General features: G+C 51.2%; 1 protein-coding gene across 1 annotated transcript in view; it reads left to right on the top strand.

The window, feature by feature from the left end:
- The window catches only part of LOC137418738 (CUGBP Elav-like family member 1-B), a 118,672-nt gene extending 98,624 nt beyond the window's left edge, over positions 1-20,048 (top strand). The window contains exon 16 of the transcript XR_013622406.1: positions 19,990-20,048. The gene's annotated coding sequence lies outside the window, so the exon portion shown is untranslated. The remainder of the gene's footprint in view (positions 1-19,989) is intronic.
- The last annotated feature ends 1,179 nt before the right edge of the window (positions 20,049-21,227 follow it).

The raw sequence follows: 21,227 nt of genomic DNA, 5'->3' as shown, positions 1-21,227 counted from the left end.
GACGTGACCTCGCCGTGAGCGCATTGTTGCAATCAGAAAGACCACCAACCTGCCTGCGGTGAGTAAGTGAAAGGCCCTCAGAGTTGGCTTCATCGCAGGAGATTCCAATGATTCTGAAAGCTTTGGCTTCAACAGCGTGAAGCCGAGCGAGGTGTGAGGCAGGAGCACTGGCCCAGAGGGGGGAACAGTATTCCATTGAGCTGCGGATGAAAGCCTTGTATGTGGTGAGGAGCTCAGGTGTGCCAAGGAAGGACTTCGCACGACGGAGGATGCCCAGTTGGCGACTGGCTTTGGAGGCCAGCTTGGAAAGGTGGTTTTCCCAAGATCATGGCAGATAGTGAGACCCAAAAGCTTGAGCGATAGAACTTCTTGGAGAGGATTGTTGAGAAAGTAGATGGGAGGGTTTTCCAGTCGGTCTTTTCGGATAGACATAGTAAGAGTGTGAGATTTGTCAGGATTGAAAGACATGTTCCACTTGTTTAACCAGTCTGTGATTTTGCCCAGGTCTGCAGAGAGTGAGGAGGCCGCAGACTGCCGATCTGAGGGATGAGGAATGGAGCGGCAGAGAGTGGAATCATCAGCAAAGAGATAGAGAGGATTTTCCAGAGTCGGAGAGATCATTGATGAAGACCAGAAAAAGCACAGGGCCCAGAACACGACCTTGGGGAACTCCAGCCTGAACAGGAAGGGGCAATGAGGAAATCCATTCAGGGCCACACGTTGATGATGACCAGAGAGGAAGTCTGCAAGCCAAGCGTGGAGATTTCCATGGATACCATAGGAGGAGAGTTTGGTGAGCAGAGCTGGGTGCCAGACCGTATCGAAAGCACGTGATATGTCAAGGGAGACAGCTCTGATTTCCTGTTTGGCATTGATGACCTTCATCCATTGTTGAGACAGCAGAAGCAACATGTCCAGACTAGAATGACCTGGTCTGATTCCAAAATGATGATCGGAGATCAAGCCATTGGGGAAGAGGAAGGATTTGACATCCGAAGCAATGTTGGAAATCCATGACTTTGCTGATAATTGGGAGCAGGCTGATTGGTCTTTAGTTGCAAGGATCTTTTTTGCACCTTTTTTTTGTAAAGCAGTAATGTTTGCTGATTTCCAAGATGCTGGCAGATGACCTTGAGCAAAAGAGAGGGTGAAAAGAACAGAGAGGGTGAGATAGAGCGGCAGAGCAGGATTTTAGGACCCGTGGGCTGATGCCGTCTGGTCCATTTGCAGAATCAGAGTCGAGGTTTGACAAAAGCTTCTCCACCTTGTCAGGAGAGAAGGACACAGAGTCCAGGAGCAGTTGGGTTCGACTGGGTAAGGTGGGAACAGAGAGAGATTGGTTTGGGACACAAGATTTTGAGGCAAACACAGAGTTGAGGCATTCGGCTTTGTCACGTGCGGTGTCAACTGTGTAGCCGTTTGAGGTGAGGGAGGGGATGGAGGGGGAACAAACACCAGAAACGGATTTGACCAGACGCCACCAGGATTTGGAGGAATAGTGGGGTGGCTAAAGTCCAAATTTAAGTGATATCGTGACACACTGGCCCAAAGGACCAAATTTGGCACAGTTCTACTTTAGGACCATACAAAACTTTTGAGAGGGGGCTGCCCGATTTTAGAGGCCCAGGTCAAGGTCAGGTCAAAGGTCAAATTATGTGTCTGTCATGTTTTTGCAATATCCAGCTTATATATAACCTAAAAAACTTGGTCCCACTGCCAGCACTGTCTTTGCATGGGAGACTCCGACTACCAAGCAATAAATCAGAGCTATTGCATTGCATTGATGCAAGTGTCCAGCCAGTAACACCCACTTATTTTGACGCCAAAGTGGTTGATGGTGCTGCCATTGTACATGCCCTGCCACAAGAAAACACTTCTACGTTCGGCGAATACAGTGACAATATCTTCATCCCCTGGATAGAAAGGCAACTTCAAGGCTGTTCCAGGATGGACATCGTTTGGGACACTTACCGACCCGACAGCCTCAAAGCCACAACTCGAGAGAAACGAGGGAAAGGATTACGTAGAAAGGTATCCCGCAATACGAAGTTACCAAGTAACTTCGCTGGCTTTCTACAGGGTTCTTTCTACTCCTCCTACCAACAAGGAGGAGCTTTTCGCACTGCTGACGGAGGACGTAGTCAAACACGACTATCCGCTTACCAAACAGGTTTACATTACATCTGGTCCACGAGTCCATCTTAGCTGCACCAAATCCAGATGGCTTTGGGTGGACCAAAGCAAATACCGGGTGGCGTCCAACCTGGACAACCCTGTCAGCTGCTGCTCTTAGTTGTAGAGAACTACTCAAGTGCGGATGTAAGGCAACACCCACTTGTTCAAAGAATTGCACGTGCAGGAACGCAGGACTGCCATGCACAGGACTGTGTCTCTGTCGCGGAAATTGTGAAGCCTAAGTCATGCAGGCCGCGACCTCCTCTGTACTGGCCAATCCAGTATCCTCCCTCAGCATATCGATGTACGTCAAAAACACCGATGCAAAAATGACCAACACATAATTTGACCTTTGACCTTCACCTGACCTTGAAATACAATATGGCAGCACCTGAGGATATTTTCCATAATACAAATGGATTCCTTGTCCTTAAAAATGATTCTTTAGACACAGATAATGTTTCTATGACAGCTATGAGCTGGATATGGCAAAAACGTGACAAACACATAATTTGACCTTTGACCTTGACCTGGGCCTCGAAAATCGGGCAGCCCCCTCAAAAGTTTTGTATGGTCCTAAAGTATAACTGTGCCAAATTTAGTGCTTTGGGCCAGCGTGTCACGATCATTTCCATAAGCCACTCCACTAGAAGGAGACAGGTTTGAGAGTTCCTTCTTGAGTGTGGAGAGATAGTGATTCCTGGCACTCCTGAGGGTAGACACACACTTGTTCCGAGCTTGGTGGAAGGAACTGAGATTGCCTTTCGTTGGATTTGCCTTCCAAGAGGCAAAGGCAAGTTGTTTCAGGGCAACTGCCTCACCACAAGATTCAGTGTACCATGGACGGGAGGAAGGGTAAGACAACTGAAGACAAGATGGGATAAATCTGTGCATGAGAGAGAGCAGTTTGCTTTGGAAGAATTCCCAGGAAGAATTGATGTCAGAGGCAGTAGAGATGGGAGACCAGTCGAGATGATTGATGGCTGCTTGCAGCCCGTGCCAATCGGCCTGAGTGAAATGCCAGACTCGACGCTGAAGAGGCTCTGAGAATGGCCAGAGAGATGTCCACTTTAACAAGCACATGATCAGAAGAACCGATTGGAGCAGAAGAAGAGCAGCAGACATTTGCAGGGAAGTTTGTCATAACCAAGTCTACAAGAGAAGATACTCCATTGACTGAGATCCGGGTCAGGAAATTGACAGATTGTGTCAGTCCCAATGAGTCACAGAAGTCCTTTGCTGAGGAGCCATGGCTGGTGAGAGAGGTACCCACACCCAGCCAGCTGGCATGATGACAGTTGAAGTCACCACATATGAGGAAGAGAGAGTTGGGATGAGTTGATAGAAGTTGGTCCATGTTGTCAGACAGCGACATGTAAATGGAGTCATCACTGTTTGGAGGACGGTACAGAACACAAATGAACAAAAGGTGGGAGCGGAGAGGAAGCCGTAGCCAGAGGTACTCCTGGGGTTGGGGTGGAGAGAGGGCAGTGCAAGGAGAGTGAGGAAGATAGTTTCTGATGAAGGTAAAGTTCATGGGGGTTATGGATATGGTGCGAGGAATGGAGAAGGTGAAAGGATTTTGGAGTTTGCTGATGCAGCTGGTTTGTTGATTTTTCATACTCAGTTCCAGAAAGAGGATAATAAGCTTGTTACATACACGTCAGGTGGGTCGACGACAACCGTTGACTACCTGATGCTGCGTCGGCGAGATAGGGGGCACCTCCGGGACACAAAGGTGATCCCCAGAGAAGAGGCTGTTTCACAGCACCACTTGGTTGTCTGCGATATAAGGGTGAAAGGTGCGAGGAGAGCTCGGCGGGTGAAGTACCAACCGAGAATGAAGGTGTGGAGGTTGAAAGAGGCAACAATGAGGTAGGCATTAATAGAGAGGCTGAGTATGGTCGAGGATGATGTGGTTGAGCTTGAAAGTGGTTGGAGGTCAATGAACGATAGTCTGTTGGGAGCCTTTGGTGAGGTACTTGGATGGACAAGAGGACCACCGAGGCACTCGGAAACATGGTGGTGGGATGATGAAGTTGGAAAGAGGATTGACGAGAAGAGGAAGAAGTTCAAGGAGTGGCAGAAAAGGCAGAGCATGAAAGTTACAAGGCAGCCAAGAAGGCTGCAAAGAAAGAGGTAGCAAAGGCGCAGGAGGCATGGAGGAAAATGTTCGGAGAACGCTTGGATTCGGAAGAGGGTCAGAGAGCGGTCGGTGTTCAGGATTGCAAAGCAGATGGCGAAAGAGAGGTGTGATGTGACGGGGGTCAGTTGCTTGAAGGATGAAGTGGGACAAATCGTTGTGGACCCAGATGGAATTAAAAGAAGATAGAAGAGATATATGGAAATGCTGTTGAATGCAGAGAATGAATGGGATGGCAACATAGAGAGTAACCCAGTTTTAGGACCGGCAGAGAAGATAACTGAGAAAGAAGTTGAGGAAGCGATAAAAGCAATGAAGAGTAGAAAAGAGGGAGGGCCGACGGGAGTTGTGGGAGATATGTTGAAGGCAGCAGGAAGTTGGGGTGTGAAGAGAATGCCAGAGATCTGTAATCTGGTGATGAAAGTAGGCCGCATTTCAGTGGATTGGGAACTGAGTACCCTTGAGCCTCTATACAAGGGGAAAGGTGACCCTCTGGACTGTGGCTCGTATCGAGCGATAAAGTTATTGGAGCATGGAATGAAGGTATTGGAAAGGGGGTTGGAGAGGAGGCTAAGGAAGAAAGTGAAGATTGACGAAATGCAGTTTGGATTTATGCCAGGAAGAGGAACGACAGACGTGCTTTTTATTGTAAGGCAGTTGCAGGAGAAATACATGGAGAAGAGGAAGAAGTTGCTTCTTGGGTTTGTTGATCTGGAGAAAGCATTCGATGGGGTTCCACACGAAGTAGTGACATGGGCATTGAGGAAGTTAGTAGTGGAGGAACGGTTGATCAGAGTAGTGATGGCAATGTACGAGAGAGCACGCACAGCTGTGAGGACGAAGGACGGGAACAGTGGTGAGTTTGAGGTGACGGTGGGAGTGCATCAGGGGTCGGTACTAATTCCACCACTATTTGGTGGTGCTCGCTCGGAATGTAAATTAGGGTTTGCCATGGGAGTTCTTGTATGCAGATGATCTGGTGTTGATTGCGGAAAGTATGGATGGACTGAAGGAGAAGATGAACAAGTGGAAGGAATGTATGGAGACAAAAGGTCTGAAGGTGAATATCAGAAAAACGAAGGTGATGGCAAGTGGTAAAGCATGTGGTGAGGTGGAAAGAACTGGGAAGTGGTCGTGTGCTGTGTGCAGGAAGGGTGTCGGAGTGAACTCCATTCAATGTACAATGTGCGCAGAGTGGGTTCATCAAAAATGTAGTGTTCTGATAGGGTCATTAACTAGTGTGGCATCTACATTCAAGTGTAAGGTGTGCACAGAGGGAGCTGCAGATTGAGGAAATGTTGTTGGATCTTGGAGACGGTGTGAAGCTGGAAGGTGTGAAAACATTTTGCTACCTCGGAGACATGCTGAATGGAGAAGGTGGATCAGAGTCGGCAACAGTTGCTGGAGTGAGATGTGCATGGAATATTGGAATAAGTTTCGGGAACTGAATGGCGTGCTGATGAGGAGGGGAGTGTCGTTGAAGCTGAAGGGAAAGGTGTATGCTGCATGTGTGAGAAGTGTTATGATTTATGGGAGCGAGACATGGGTAATGAACGTAGAGCAGCAACAAAGGGTGGAAATGCGAATGTTTCGGTGGATGTGCGGAGTATCGTTGAGAGAGGAAGACAAATGATGAATTGCGAAAGATGATGGGAATAGAGCCTGTGATGGATGCTGTGAAGAGAAACAGGTTGAGCTGATTTGGTCATGTGTTGAGGAAGGATGAAAGTGACTGGTTGAGAAGAATGATGGAAATGAATGTAGAAGGAAGGAGAGGACGGGGAAGACCGAGAAAGATTTGACTAATGGTGGTGGAAGAAGAAATGATGCGGGTAAGGGGGTTAACAAGGGGAGATGCAGAAAATTGGGCAAAATGGAGAAACTGTCATGGGGCCCACAAGGCTAACCCTGCTCTGGCAGGGAAAATGGCCTTAAAATGCCTGTTTGTTGTTGTTGCTTGGAAGGCGTTGGAGCTGAGAAGAGGGATGGGGATCGGATCGACAAAAAGGCTTCTGCAGCTGAGCCTGGGTTCTCAGTCGGTAAATCTCCAAGTTATGAAGGCAAAATAATTGCGAGGATTACAATGATTAAAGCAACGACGGGACGAGTCAACTCCAAGCACTCATCATGGAATGCCTGATCTTCATATGTACGAATCGCTGACCGCTTGCCAAGCCAACCGTTCGTTGGAGTGCCTGCTTGAGCACTTCAGCTACTTGGTGAGCACTCTTCAATCGTATTTGTAACTGGCAGGGTTACCAGCGTTGCTTCGGACAGGTTAGGTGGGGGGGCAGAGGGGTCTATTTAAAAGGGTGAGTTGAGGTCATGCTGGTTTGGGTTTATTTAAGAAAGTGAGTTAAGGTGATGCCGATTTGGGGTTTATTTAAAATGGCAATTTGAGTCAATGCCGGTGGGTAAAGGGGTCCTAAAGGGTCTTTCAGGTCTAAAGGGTATTGTGGGGGGTGGTCTTCAAGGGTTTTAGGATATGTGGGGTCCAAAGGGTCTTTGGGGTATTCGAGGTTTCAAAGGGTGTTAAGGGTGTTTGAGGTATTCAAGGCTCTTAATGGTGTTGTGGGTCTTTGGGGTCTAATCTCCCAAGCTTTTAAAAAGTCTTCTCTCGAGCCTGTAATCCAATCTCTCAAACATTTAAAAATTGTGTTTGAGGGTCTTTAAAGCCGAGGTGTTGCATGAGAATACCCTTCGTACTACCTCTGGGTCAGACTTGGTCTGTGTGCCAGATTTGGTGCTTGTCGGCCAGGCGGTCTTTGCAAAACACGTGAACCTACAGACAGACATCCGATGAATTTTATTTACTCTGAGATACCCGTGCTAGGCACGGGTGGGATGCCAGAAGCAAACAGGCAATGCAGATACGGCGAATGCGAAAGCATGAAACCAATAAATTCCACATTCCTGTCGCACCCTCAGTTGCACGTCAGACATGGACAGCAAGTTTGTGAAGGACTTCCATGAAAAACGTACCCGTTCACAAACAAACGGGTACGTTCACGTATACAAACATCGATCGTGGGTCCGTGGCGAATCTGCATATGGCGATCCGCGAAGTTCACATTCAGAAAGTATAAACCATCACGACATGTCGTCATTTACTTGAACTCGATATATTTTTTTCATTCCAAACAACATATTCGTTGGAGTGCCTGCAATCACAAATTAATCACAAAATAAACTTTTAACAACATTGTTAATGTTCCCTTCATTGTAAAAACGACCAAGTGCACAGTTAAAATGATTTTGAGCCGATAGGTGTTACGGCCTCGGCAAGATCGATGGAGACAGCGATCTGTTGGCTTATACACCGCACAAATAGTTATGTGGAATTCTCTCGTAGAGATTAAACCCACATCGTTTGAACTTTGGCTGAGGTCATTATTTACTTTTAATGATGTTTATATACGAATCGAAAAGAAGATAATTGGTTTTGGGTCGTCCTTTCCACATATCTCGTGGGATTGTGAGTTGGAGAGACGGCTGTGATGGCGGGGAGGGGGTTGGCATTCTCTCAAGCAGGGATTCAACCCATGTCCTCATGAAAGGTCTTTGTCTGAGGTCACCGAGTCCGATCGGTGCAGCCGTTTGTGCGGTACCCAGGAAAATAACGTTATGCGGGAGTCCAAACCTGAAAATGCTGGAGGCCAAAGCTAAAATTGGAAAAACAATATACTGTAGTGGTTACCTTATGCACATGTCGCGGTTACCTTATTCACTTATCCGCATGTGACGGTTACCATTACGATGGGTTTGGTATAACCCATGCACACGGACGTTTGGTTGTGTCGTCGTGACACAAGCGTGGCTGTTGGAGCCACGCTCTCCGAAGAGGGTGCTTGTTTTATATAAGCTGTTACGACGTCCGTTCGCTAGCAGTTGCTGGAGATTTCTGTACAATAAACTACCTTTTGTACCCAACGAAATGGCCTCTTCTTATCGTCTTGGGCAACCGCTAAACTGGTGACCCCGTTGCCCCCGAACGTATTCGGGGGCCGAATGAACACGGCAGGATTGCGACCGCAATTTCTTCCACACTGGAGGGGCGAACCAGCTCCGGGACCCTCCGAAGGACGCCGTTACGGGGCGTTGGCGGCACGGCTACTTCGTCGCCTTCGCGCACACAGGCGGAGTACTGCTGCTCGTCGCCTCCGCGCACACAGGCCGGGCACGGCTACTTCGTCGCCTTGGCGCACACAGGCCGAGCACCGCTGCTCGTCGCCTCCGCGCACACAGGCCGAGTACTGCTGCCCGTCGCCTTCGCGCACACAGGCCGAGTACTGCTACTTCGTCGCCTCCGTGCACGCAGGCCGAGTACTGGCGCTCGCCACTCCCGCAATTCCTACTACTGCTCCTACGGCGGATCCCGAGGCTGATGCTGCTCATCTCTTGCGCATGCGCGGCTGCTTTGTTACCTTCGCGCGCACTGGCGCTCGCCACTCCCGCAATTCCTACTACTGCTCCTACGGCGGATCCCGAGGCTGATGCTGCTCATCTCTTGCGCACGCACGGCTGCTTTGTTACCTTCGCGCGCACTGGAGCCTCGTTGTCTTCGTGCGCACCGCTGCTGGCCGCTCCCGCATTTCCTACTGCTGCAACTCCAACTGCTACCGCTGCTCAGCACCCGCGGCCCGGCTCGTTTCCACCTGCGGCCCGGCTCTGTTCCGCCCGCGAACTACGTACACGTCCGTGGCGTGCCTTCTGGGGGGGCGCATGTAGTGGTTACCTTATGCACATGTCACGGTTACCTTATTCACTTATCCGCATGTGATGGTTACTGTCGTGAAAATCAAGCGCAGACACGACTTTCCTCAGTGTAGGCTTTAATATCATTTAGATCGATAATATCTCCTGTAACAATACATGCAACAATAGGCATTAAATCAGAGCATTTCAAGCACAGCAAAGGTAGCTTCGATATAACAATGGTTCGCGCAGCGCAGCCTTTGGGGCGTACATACCATTCAACTACTGGATAATGTCACAGTGAGTCCCGCCGGAGTGTCCGCACGCCCCGAGTGTCCCGGGTCTTATAGACGGCCCCCCTTTTTCGTGGCGAGCATCCCTGGGTTCACCTTGGTATAATTTCACTACATTCTCCCCGTCGTTAAAACAAGACTACCGCTCGGCAGTTCGCAGGCAAGCATCAGCAATAAATGAAAGGGTCACGTCAATCCACGTCAGTCAGTCCACCCGTAGCGGTCGGGCTGGCGAACCTCCCTGCCAGTTCGTGTTCGGAATCTACCGGGCACGGCGTCCCCAAGCCCGGAGTCCCCCGCGTCGGAATAGCCGCCGGAGGTCGGAGTCGGAGGGGGCGCCCCTGCGCCTTCGGGCACGGGAGCGGGGGACGACGGGAGTAACAGTGGTAGTTCCATAGGGGAAGCTTCGATAGAGTCCATAGACTCGTAGACGGGTTCGTCGATATCCCTGTCGTCGTCCCCACATGGGGCGAGATGGCGAACGGAGACAGTAGACTCGCGGCCATCCGCCGTTAACACGCGGGCATGCTCGGGATTAGCCTGGAGGACCTGCACCTTGTCAACAAGGGGGTCGTACTTGCTAGTGCGAACCGCTCGTTTGAGATAGGCGGGCCCCGGTTCAGCGAGCCAGCTGGGTAAAGACTGGATACTGCCGGAGCTTCTAGGGTGGTGGAACAGTCGTTCGTGAGGAGTCTGGTTGGTGGCAGTACATAGGAGAGCCCGGATCGAGTTTAGAGCGGCAGGCAGCGACCACGCCCATTTATCGAGGCCTCGGCCGAGGGTCCGAAGGCTTAGCATGACGGCCCGCCATATAATCCCATTAAAGCGTTCGATCTGTCCGTTAGCTTGGGGCCGGTACGGGGTGGTGTAGCTCGAAGCGACATTATTTTGGAGCAAGTAGCCCCTCACTTCCTGGGACAGGAACACCGCACCCCGATCGGTATGCACGTAGGCCGGATATCCGAACATAGAAAACAAATTCTGAAGGCACCGAATAACCGTGGCAGCCGACATATCCCCGCACGTGTAAGCAAAGGGGAATCGGGAATACTCATCGACGATAGTGAGCAGATAGCGAGAGTTGCTCGACATTGGCAGCGGCCCTTTGAAGTCCATCGCCAAGCGCTCCCACGGTCTAGTAGCCCTAACGAGTGTCCCCAGGGGAGGGCTATAAAAACGCGGTTTGAGTTCCGCACAGACCGCGCAATCACGGCAGATGCGGCGGATGTCCTCCATCGAGTACGGCAGATTGCCCGCGCGCACAAAATGCGCGAAGCGCGTCACCCCGGGATGACACATAGTGCTGTGCAAAGTGCGCAGCCCCTCCAAAGTTACAACCCCCGCGCAAGTGGCCGGCCTCGATAAGGCGTCAGCGACCAGGTTATCCTTCCCCGGGCGGTATTTGATGGTGTAGCAAAAGTCGGCGAGTTCGATACGCCAGCGGGTGATTTTCTCATTCTTAATGCGCTGAGCATGTAAGGTGTCGTACATAAACGCAACACTCTGTTGGTCCGTGATAATTTGGAAACTCCGCCCAAGCAGATACGGCCGCCATCGCCGAATAGATTCGACGATCGCGTACGCTTCCTTTTCGACGGACGAATGCCTCCGCTCGGCGGAGGTGAGAGTCCGCGAGAAGAAAGCCACAGGGCGGCCTCCTTGGGAGAGGGTCGCCGCTATCGCATGGTCCGAGGCATCACTCTCCAAAACGAAAGAGGCACTCTCGTCAATCGTTGCGACAGCGGCGCCAGCAATGTCGACTTTAAGGCCCTCGAAGGCCGCCAGGGCGGCCGGGCCCATGGGGAAAGTGTCGCAGGCCACGAGGGGGCGGAGCTTAGCAGAGAAATTTTGCACCCACTTCGAGTAGTGGGCGAACAGCCCTAGAGCGCGTTTCAGCGAAGCCCGATCGCTAGGCGGAGCCATATCGAGCAAAGGGCGCAGACGCTCCTTATCTGGAGAGACGGAGCCATGGGTCACGGTGTACCCCAGAAGGTCTACCGTGCGTAGAGAGTATTGACACTTCGCCTCATTCATGGTTAAGCGATATTTCCGCGCAACCTCGAGGAAGCGTTTTAGATTAGCGTCGTGATGCGCCTGGTCGTACCCACAAACCGTAAGATTGTCCAGATAGACAAAGACATCCGTCAAATGCTCCTTCGCAACGAGGTCATCCATAGCTCTCTGAAAACAAGCGACGCCGTTCGTTACCCCAAAAGGAAGTCTCGTGAACTGGTACAACCGCTGACCCGATTCAAAGGCCGTAAAGACGCGATCAGCCCTAGAGATGGGGACTTGATGATACGCACTACGTAGATCGAGAGTGCTATAAACGGAATACAGGGCCACCTGGCGTACCAGGGCGTCCATCCCCGGTAATGGGTAGGCATCCAGCTGTGTAAAGCGATTAATCGTTTGCGAATAGTCGATTACCATTCGCCTGCGGTGAGCCTCACTCCGCACCACTAAGACTTGGGCCCTCCACGGAGACCTACTGTGTTCTATGATACCGTCCTTCAAGAGCAGGGCCGTTTCCTCCGCAATGAATTGCGCGTCCGCGCGAGAGTAGCGCCGCGATTTGATGGCCACAGGGGTACAATCAGTGGTCAGGTTGGGGAACAGTGAGAGTGGCTCCATGTCCATTTGAGCGAGGGCACACACAGCGAGCGTGTCCGGCCCTCCGAAGTCCATCTCTAAACGACCATGCCGCTTAAGGAAATCAAGTCCTAACAGAACGTCAGCGCATAAGGCCGGTAATACCATGAGATACACGTCCGGGAACGTGCGCCCATTTATCACAAGTTTCAATCGACACGCCCCTTTTGTGCTCAACCGAAGTCCCTGAGATGCCATGAAGATCCGGCGGGTTGTCCCGAGAACCGGCCACCCATGTTGTCGCACGAGACGCTGATCAATAAAACTATCCGTGGATCCCGTATCAATTAAAGCTTGCGCAACAACGCCCGCGACCATGAGCGGAATGAAGGCCTGCGCTAGGCCGGCAGACCCGGCAGGTATAGTTCCGGCCGGGCGAGAAGATCGCGCCTCGCGGGTGGATCCCACGCCGGCTGCAATCCTTCGGGCCTCAGCAGGAGCATTGAAGTCAGTTGGCTCTTCGGTAGTTTCATTTGCCAGAGTGGGTGTGGAGTAGTCGTGAGAGAAGCCTCCAGACGGCGCTCGAGCCACGGGAGAAAGTTCACTGCCATCTGCAGAGTCATATGCCAAAGCGGGTGCATGTAATTCGCAAGAGCTACCGCCAGATGGCGCTCGAGCCACGTGAGAAAGAATTCTGCCATCTGCAGAGTCATATGCCAAAGCGGGTGCATGTAATTCGCAAGAGCTACCACCAGATGGCGCTCGAGCCACGTGAGAAAGAATTCTGCCATCAGCAGCTGGACATGCCAGAAGGGAAGCATGTAATTCGCAAAAGCTGTCATCAGATGGCGCTCGAGTCACGTGCTGCGTTTGCCGCACCTCGAGAGGCAATTCCAAAGTGGGCGCATGTCGCTTGTTTGAAGGAGGCGTTTGCACGCCAGTCAAGGTTAGATGCTTTGTGACCGGTCGCGTTTGCGCCATTTGTTTCGGCGGCCCGACGTATCTCACCAAGGTCGGGCGAGAAGCCAGAGGCCCGCGAGGAGGAGGGCGGCTCATCAAAGCTGTGCAAGGCGCCCCGTCCGGTGCTCGATCCATTGGTTCAGCGATGAGCACATTCAAGGTCGCTCGGGAATGCGTGCCCCGGGCGGCCTTTCTGCAGACTTTTGCAAAATGGCCTTTAGTGGAGCAGAGGTGACAGGTCGCCTCTCGGGCCGGGCATTCAGTCCGGGGATGCTGCCGATTGCCACAAAAATAACATTTTGCATACCGGGCAAGCCGTGGCCGGGCAGCGGCAGCTACAGTGAGGCCGGATGCGGAGTCCGCTTCCGGAGCACCCAGGGACTCGGCCGTCGTGGTGGTTGGGTCCTCCTCCGTATCCTCGGCGATGGCCCTCTCGGGTCGCGCGAGTTGCGAGGTCCCCGCCACGACTCGTGGGTTATCATAGGCGGTCAATTGTTGTCGAGCATCTGCATAAACGCGCGCCAGCCGTAGTGCCTCTGTAAATGTCAGCTCCGCGACCTCCAAGAGACGCAGCCGCAAGACTCCAGAACTAATTCCGGATATGAATGCATCTCGGAGCAAATCGTCTTGAACTTGCTCATGAGTCCGGACGTCCTGCACACAATCTGCCAATAAATAGCGCAACTCCTGCGCATAGCGATCGATCAATTCAGACGGTTGCTGCCGTCGCTGAGAGAGTTGATGCCGGCCGTGCACAGCGCTCCGTTTCTTTATGTAAAGGCGCTTCAGCTCGGCCAGGGCCGTATCATACGTCACAAATCGAGAAATGGTCTTGTACACAGTGTGATGGACCTTGGACTGTAAGACGGACAGCCGTATCTCAGCGGTTGGCTCCGTCTCGTGAGCAGCGAAGTAGTTCTGCAGCGTGTTGAGCCAGTGAGCAAACTCCGATGCAGATCCTTCAGCCAGAGGGTCGGCACCGAGAATCGGAACCACGATCATCTTGTGGTCAGCCATGGCGAAATAAATGATATTAAATGTCGTGAAAATCAAGCGCAGACACGACTTTCCTCAGTGTAGGCTTTAATATCATTTAGATCGATAATATCTCCTGTAACAATACATGCAACAATAGGCATTAAATCAGAGCATTTCAAGCACAGCAAAGGTAGCTTCGATATAACAATGGTTCGCGCAGCGCAGCCTTTGGGGCGTACATACCATTCAACTACTGGATAATGTCACAGTGAGTCCCGCCGGAGTGTCCGCACGCCCCGAGTGTCCCGGGTCTTATAGACGGCCCCCCTTTTTCGTGGCGAGCATCCCTGGGTTCACCTTGGTATAATTTCACTACAGTTACCATTACGATGGGTTTGGTATAACCCATGCACACGGACGTTTGGTTGTGTCGTCGTGACGCAAGCGTGGCTGTTGGAGCCACGCTCTCCGAAGAGGGTGCTTGTTTTATATAAGCCGTTACGACTTCCGTTCGCTAGCAGTTGCTGGAGATTTCTGTACAATAAACTACCTTTTGTACCCAACGAAATGGCCTCTTCTTATCGTCTTGGGCAACCGCTAAACTGGTGACCCTGTTTCTCCCGAACGTATTCGGGGGCCGAATGAACACGGCAGGATTGCGACCGCAATTTCTTCCACACTGGAGGGGCGAACCAGCTCCGGGACCCTCCGAAGGACGCCGTTACCGGGCGTTGGCGGCACGGCTACTTCGTCGCCTTCGCGCACACAGGCCGAGTACTGCTACCCGTCGCCTTCGCGCACACAGGCCGAGTACTGCTACTTCGTCGCCTCCGTGCACACAGGCCGAGTACTGGCGCTCGCCACTCCCGCAATTCCTACTACTGCTCCTACGGCGGATCCCGAGGCTGATGCTGCTCATCTCTTGCGCATGCGCGGCTGCTTTGTTACCTTCGCGCGCACTGGCGCTCGCCACTCCCGCAATTCCTACTACTGCTCCTACGGCGGATCCCGAGGCTGATGCTGCTCATCTCTTGCGCACGCACGGCTGCTTTGTTACCTTCGCGCGCACTGGAGCCTCGTTGTCTTCGCGCGCACCGCTGCTGGCCGCTCCCGCATTTCCTACTGCTGCAACTCCAACTGCTACTGCTGCTCAGCACCCGCGGCCCGGCTCGTTTCCACCTGCGGCCCGGCTCTGTTCCGCCCGCGAACTACGTACACGTCCGTGGCGTGCCTTCTGGGGGGGCGCATGTAGTGGTTACCTTATGCACATGTCACGGTTACCTTATTCACTTATCCGCATGTGATGGTTACCATTACGATGGGTTTGGTATAACCCATGCACACGGACGTTTGGTTGTGTCGTCGTGACGCAAGCGTGGCTGTTGGAGCCACGCTCTCCGAAGAGGGTGCTTGTTTTATATAAGCCGTTACGACTTCCGTTCGCTAGCAGTTGCTGGAGATTTCTGTACAATAAACTACCTTTTGTACCCAACGAAATGGCCTCTTCTTATCGTCTTGGGCAACCGCTAAACTGGTGACCCCGTTTCTCCCGAACGTATTCGGGGGCCGAATGAACACGGCAGGATTGCGACCGCAATTTCTTCCACACTGGAGGGGCGAACCAGCTCCGGGACCCTCCGAAGGACGCCGTTACCGGGCGTTGGCAGCACGGCTACTTCGTCGCCTTCGCGCACACAGGCCGAGTACTGCTGCTCGTCGCCTCCGCGCACACAGGCCGGGCACGGCTACTTCGTCGCCTCCGCGCACACAGGCCGAGTACTGCTACCCGTCGCCTTCGCGCACACAGGCCGAGTACTGCTACTTCGTCGCCTCCGTGCACACAGGCCGAGTACTGGCGCTCGCCACTCCCGCAATTCCTACTACTGCTCCTACGGCGGATCCCGAGGCTGATGCTGCTCATCTCTTGCGCATGCACGGCTGCTTTGTTACCTTCGCGCGCACTGGCGCTCGCCACTCCCGCAATTCCTACTACTGCTCCTACGGCGGCTCCCGAGGCTGATGCTGCTCATCTCTTGCGCACGCACGGCTGCTTTGTTACCTTCGCGCGCACCGCTGCTCGCCGCTCCCGCATTTCCTACTGCTGCAACTCCAACTGCTACGGCTGCTCAGCACCCGCGGCCCGGCTCGTTTCCACCCGCGGTCCGACTCTGTTCCGCCCGCGAACTACGTACACGTCCGTGGCGTGCCTTCTGGGGGGCGCATGTAGTGGTTACCTTATGCACATGTCGCGGTTACCTTATTCACTTATCCGCATGTGACGGTTACCATTACGATGGGTTTGGTATAACCCACGCACACGGACGTTTGGTTGTGTCGTCGTGACGCACGCGCGGCTGTTGGAGCCACGCCCTCCGAAGAGGGTGCTTGTTTTATATAAGCCGTTACGACTTCCGTTCGCTAGCAGTTGCTGGAGATTTCTGTACAATAAACTACCTTTTGTACCCAACGAAATGGCCTCTTCTTATCATCTTCGGCAACCGCTAAAATACCCTATTTTACTCCAGGAGATCCCAGGATTACCCACCCAAAATATGGTTGTGATCGGTTCAGCCATTTTTGCGGTACATTTGAATGGACGGACAGACAGACGGACGGACATTTAGTGAATTATTGTAAGATTAGACTTGTGGAGCACCCGTGGGAAAACCCACGGGCATAGACGTGTATGACATTTGGATATCTTGAGTTCGATGCTGCACGAAGAGATCTACAAGATGGTTAAAAACCTCACTCTCCTCTGCCCTCCTCACTCCTCCCTACCGTTCACTCTCCTCTATCCTCCTCACTCCTTACTCTCCTCTCCTTCCCTCCTCACTCCTCTCCTACCCTTCACTCTCCTCTCCACTCATCTTAATTTCTCTCCTCCTCCCCTCCGCCTCTTGCTCTCTTCTTTCCCCACCCCTCACTCCTCTCCCACCCCTCACTCCTCTCCGACCCTTCACTCCCCTCTCCTTCCTCTTCATTGCTCTTCCCTCCCTATCCTCTCCATCCGTCACTCCTCTCTATGCCTCGCTCCTCTCTCTCGCTCTTGTAGGATCGATGCAGAGGGGCTGCACCTAATAGTTAGCAAGGTTCGGGCAATGTTGGAACCAACTGCCAGTTCCCAGAAATTAAGTCATACTTGGGGCTCTTAATTTATTACGGTTGGTTTTCTATCCAACCTGTCAACGGTGCTTGCACCACTCCATGCTATGCCAACAAAACGGGCCATTTGGAAGTGGAGTCCAGAGCAAGATAATTCATTCAGTGCTTCCAAACTACTGCTAAGTTCGTCCAAGGTTCTCATGCATTATGGTGCAAAGAAAAATCTGCAATATGCACATGGCGCTTCACCATATGGTGTTGGGGCAGTGTTGTATCATCGTATGCCAGATGGAACAGAAAAACCCATCGCTTTTGTTTTGAGCAGCCTGGCACCAGCTAGCTGATAAAAAAAAATACTCCCAGCTTGAGAAAGAGGGCCTGGTGGAGGTTTTTGGGGTAAAGAAATTCCACTCGTACCTTTTTGGTTGGTACTTTGAAATCACAAATGATCACAAGCCACTGCTGTCCTTACTCGGTGCTTCAAATAATTGCCGGCATTAGTTTATTCAAGGATACAACGTTGGGCGCTAATTCTGACAGCTTATGACTACACGTTCAAGGTCAAGCCTGGCAAGGACCCAATAAAAAACCCGGGCATCCAGTCGCGACCAATCGGACTCCCCCCCCCTACAAACCGTCACGGAAATATCGATTGTTTATGACGTTAATATCTTGGTAAGGGTTCGGTTCACCATCTTTGTACAGTAGTACAATTCGTAACTGAACAATAAAGTGTTACGGATTTATGTGAATTACTATTCAGGTCTTTGCTTATTAATGTGTAGTCGATTAAAGGTTGTTGTGATTAAAGGGTCAGGAGCCCTTCTGGGGAAAAGGAGACCGGAAACGGAAGAAAAAAGACACGAGGTCCGGGAGAAGCGGTGATTCTCTTTTTCTTCCTCGCCCAGCGCTGAGAAGAGCGGTATCGATATTGAGCAGCGGGGAACGCTGCGTCTGAAAGCCCGTCTGGCGAGAGGAGTTACCTGGGCGGGGTAATTACCCATTTACACGTCAAGTCGCCGTGGGTTCGTGTACGGAACCCAGCGTCCGGCACAGTTCGCCTCACCGTCTACAAGGACGCGTACGGGTCGCACCTTGGGCCTCGCGCGCGTTGCAAGCCGCGCTTGGTTTTGCCCCGTTGCTTGGCAAGGAGGTGTGTGCTGCAGCAGCTGTCCCTGGTACGAGACGTGCACGTTTGGAGCACGTCTGCCCGGGGTTCGTTCAACCGCCCGGGTGCGGAGAAGAGAGACATTGTGAGGGACAGTGACCCAAGTGGTCGTGAGTGGGGACAGGGGGGGACACATATGTAAGATGGCCATCTTCGTAATATTGATTGTGGATTGTTGATGGTTGTTGATTGCTCGGGGAATATATTATTGATTACTCCGGATCCTTGGTGTGGGGTTTCTTATTGACTGAAATTCATATTGATTGCGTTACGAAAGCGTATAAATCATAGATCTTTCTGGCGGAGTTCCTCTCACGGTCCGGGGGTCACCAAGACCAGGTAGTCACCGGGAGGACCACGTAACAAAAGCAAAGTGATGACAATCATACCAAACACTGTCCTTATTTTGTACGGATCTCCACGACCATGAGGAGAGAGAGAGAGCGAGAGACCACGCCCCCCTTGAGAATGATCAGCGATTTCGATCACAGACACCGCCCACTTGATATTGTTGCAGTTTTGTGTTTTTACAAATGAAGGTTAATTCTCCCCTCATAGTCACACTACAACATGTAGCCCTGTTTAAGCTCAGTTATTTCTTAGTAAGTGTAAGCGTAGTCCTTTTCCTGTTAGTTTTGCATTGAGTAGAATAATGAGTTCGGTCTCCTTCCAATGCTTTATGCCGCCTCGATACTTTGAGTTTTGGCGCAAATCACCACGAGGCCGGCCTGACAAGTCGATCCAAGCCGAAGGAAGGCCGGACAGAAGGAGTGGGGGAGTGACCGGTAAGCACGAGCCGCCAATCAGGGCTCGAGGGGAGTGGCTTAGCACTGCGGCAAAAGGCGTGGTTTGGAACATTCGAGGCAGGCCAGGGCGGAACCATATAACCCTGTGCCCAAAAGCCCCCACCTCAGTTATGAGAAGAGGTGCGCTGAGACGAGTTATGGGGAGAGGTGCTTGGTTCTGAGGAGAGGTGCGCTGAACTAAGTTTGAGGAGGACCTGTGCTGAGTGATGAGCTTGAGTTATCAGTTCAAAGCGCTGTGTTGAATTAGTAGTTCTGAGGAGAGGTGCGCGGAACCAAGTTATGAGCTGGGTCCTCTGTTGAATTGAGCTTGAGTCAGATCCTGAATTGAGTTGTGAGAGCGAAAGCGCGCCGTTGATTGATCGCGCTGTGAAGGACCGCCGTGCCGGGCGAGAGACGTGTATATTTTCCCCGCCTGCCTGCTCTGCCTTTGTTCGAGATACGCGCCGCGAAGATCCCTCCCGCCTGCCTGCCTGCCTTCGTCGAGGGACGTGCTGTGACCGCAGAAGGTCACGCCAGGCGAGCTGTTCCTGAACAACAAAGCCGGCGCGTTCAGCGCATGAACCATCCTTCCTTCATTCCCCCTGTGAGTGTGAACGGGCCCATTGCCTGGGTAATTAGCTAAGACTGCTTAAGTGCCTGCTCTGTGTCTCTTCGCCTTGTTTAGCTGTAAATAAACCTGTGTTCTTCCTTCTATTTGATCATTCCCGTCATTTCCATCTATTGAATAAGCGTGGTACGAATAATATCGCTCTAATCGGAGTAGGTGATAAATGTTGCTTCTGGGACACCTCCGTTTAACATGGGAAATCCCTATCTAATGTCATTTACCCCCTTGTCTTTTTCAAAAATCATAAACACCTCTATTTGTTGGTGTTGGGCTAGCCTGGTGTTGGGCTAGCGGCTAGGGTGCCAGCTTAGGATCCAAGGATCCTGGGTTCGAATCCCGGTCGATCGCTGAATTAACGCCAGGGGGGTTGACTCAGCCTGTCATCCTTCCGAGGTCGGCTAATTGAGTACCAGTTCACTGGTAATTCCCTGCTTGTCGTAAAAGGCAACAAACAGGGTTGGCGGCAGGAAGGGCATCCGGCCGTAAAACATTGCTTCAAAAAGGGGGCCAAAAAAAAAAAAACAACAACCACGGTCCCCGAAAAGGCCAACCCCCGCTTTGCGGGGAAAAATGGCCTCTAAACGGTGGTATAAACACCTCTATTTCTCCCTCTATGAACCTATAATCCTTCTCACCTTATGAACCTATAATCCTTCTCGCCTTATGAACCTATAATCCTTCTCACCTTATGAACCTATAATCCTTCTAGCCTTATGAACCTATGATTTTCTTCCTTTATAATAATAATAATAATTCATTTATTTTGTATAGCGCTTTTCCAGAAGCCCAAAGGCGCTTTGACAGAGTGGAAAACATAATGCATAACAATACATGAAAACAACAATTGCAAAAAGACAAGAATCAAGAAAACAAACAGCAGCGATATACGGCATATATATAAGACAAGAATCAAAAAGACAAGACAAGAATCAATAGGGAAATATTTAAAGCAAAAGGAGGGAGAAGGAGAAGAGATAGTCAGGGGTTAAATGCTGTGGGTTGAATGTTGAATGCAGCGTTGAACAGGTGGGTCTTTAGTGATGTTTTGAATGTGGTGAGTGAGGAGGTTCGTGTCGCACATATATACTTATATATCATCATCAGATTTATGAATCTATAATCCTTCTAGCCTTATGAACCTATGATCCTTCTCACTTACATGTAATTTTTACCCTATTCCCCCCACTAACCCCTTAATGTAGTTCCTTAGACCACTCTACTCATGAGCCTATAAATATATTATCTCTTTCTAACTTTTTTAAGAGTTCCATTCTCCTATAGAACTCATCCCCATCAAGTATATTTATAAAGTATACAGGTTCCTTAACCTTTTGTTGTGAAAGTATAAAGTGGTATGTTTCACGGAGGGTTCTTGTTTGACCTCCTCCTCTCCCACATACCATTTTTAAATTATAATATTTATTATCCGATTGATAACCATTAATGTTCTCACTCCACTCTAATATATTTTTCTTCCCGCCCTCCATTACCCCACTTAACAAATGAATACGTTTATCCGTCTTGAGAACCTTCTGACCAGTGATTCTCTCAACCTCTTGAATCTGATATTTTTCACATTCGTTATGTTTTCCATTTATATACCAAGGTTGATTACACCTCCACTCTTTAGTCTGGTTGATACTTGGTTCTATCATTTATATAATAGAAAAAAGGTGGTGGTAGCCCGTTAAAATCCCTAACCCCC

The sequence above is a fragment of the Myxine glutinosa genome, chromosome 2, assembly GCF_964187855.1.
Source record: "Myxine glutinosa chromosome 2, kmMyxGlut1.1, whole genome shotgun sequence".
NCBI classification, from domain to species: domain Eukaryota; kingdom Metazoa; phylum Chordata; class Myxini; order Myxiniformes; family Myxinidae; genus Myxine; species Myxine glutinosa.
This window is presented reverse-complemented; position numbering and strand designations above follow the sequence as displayed.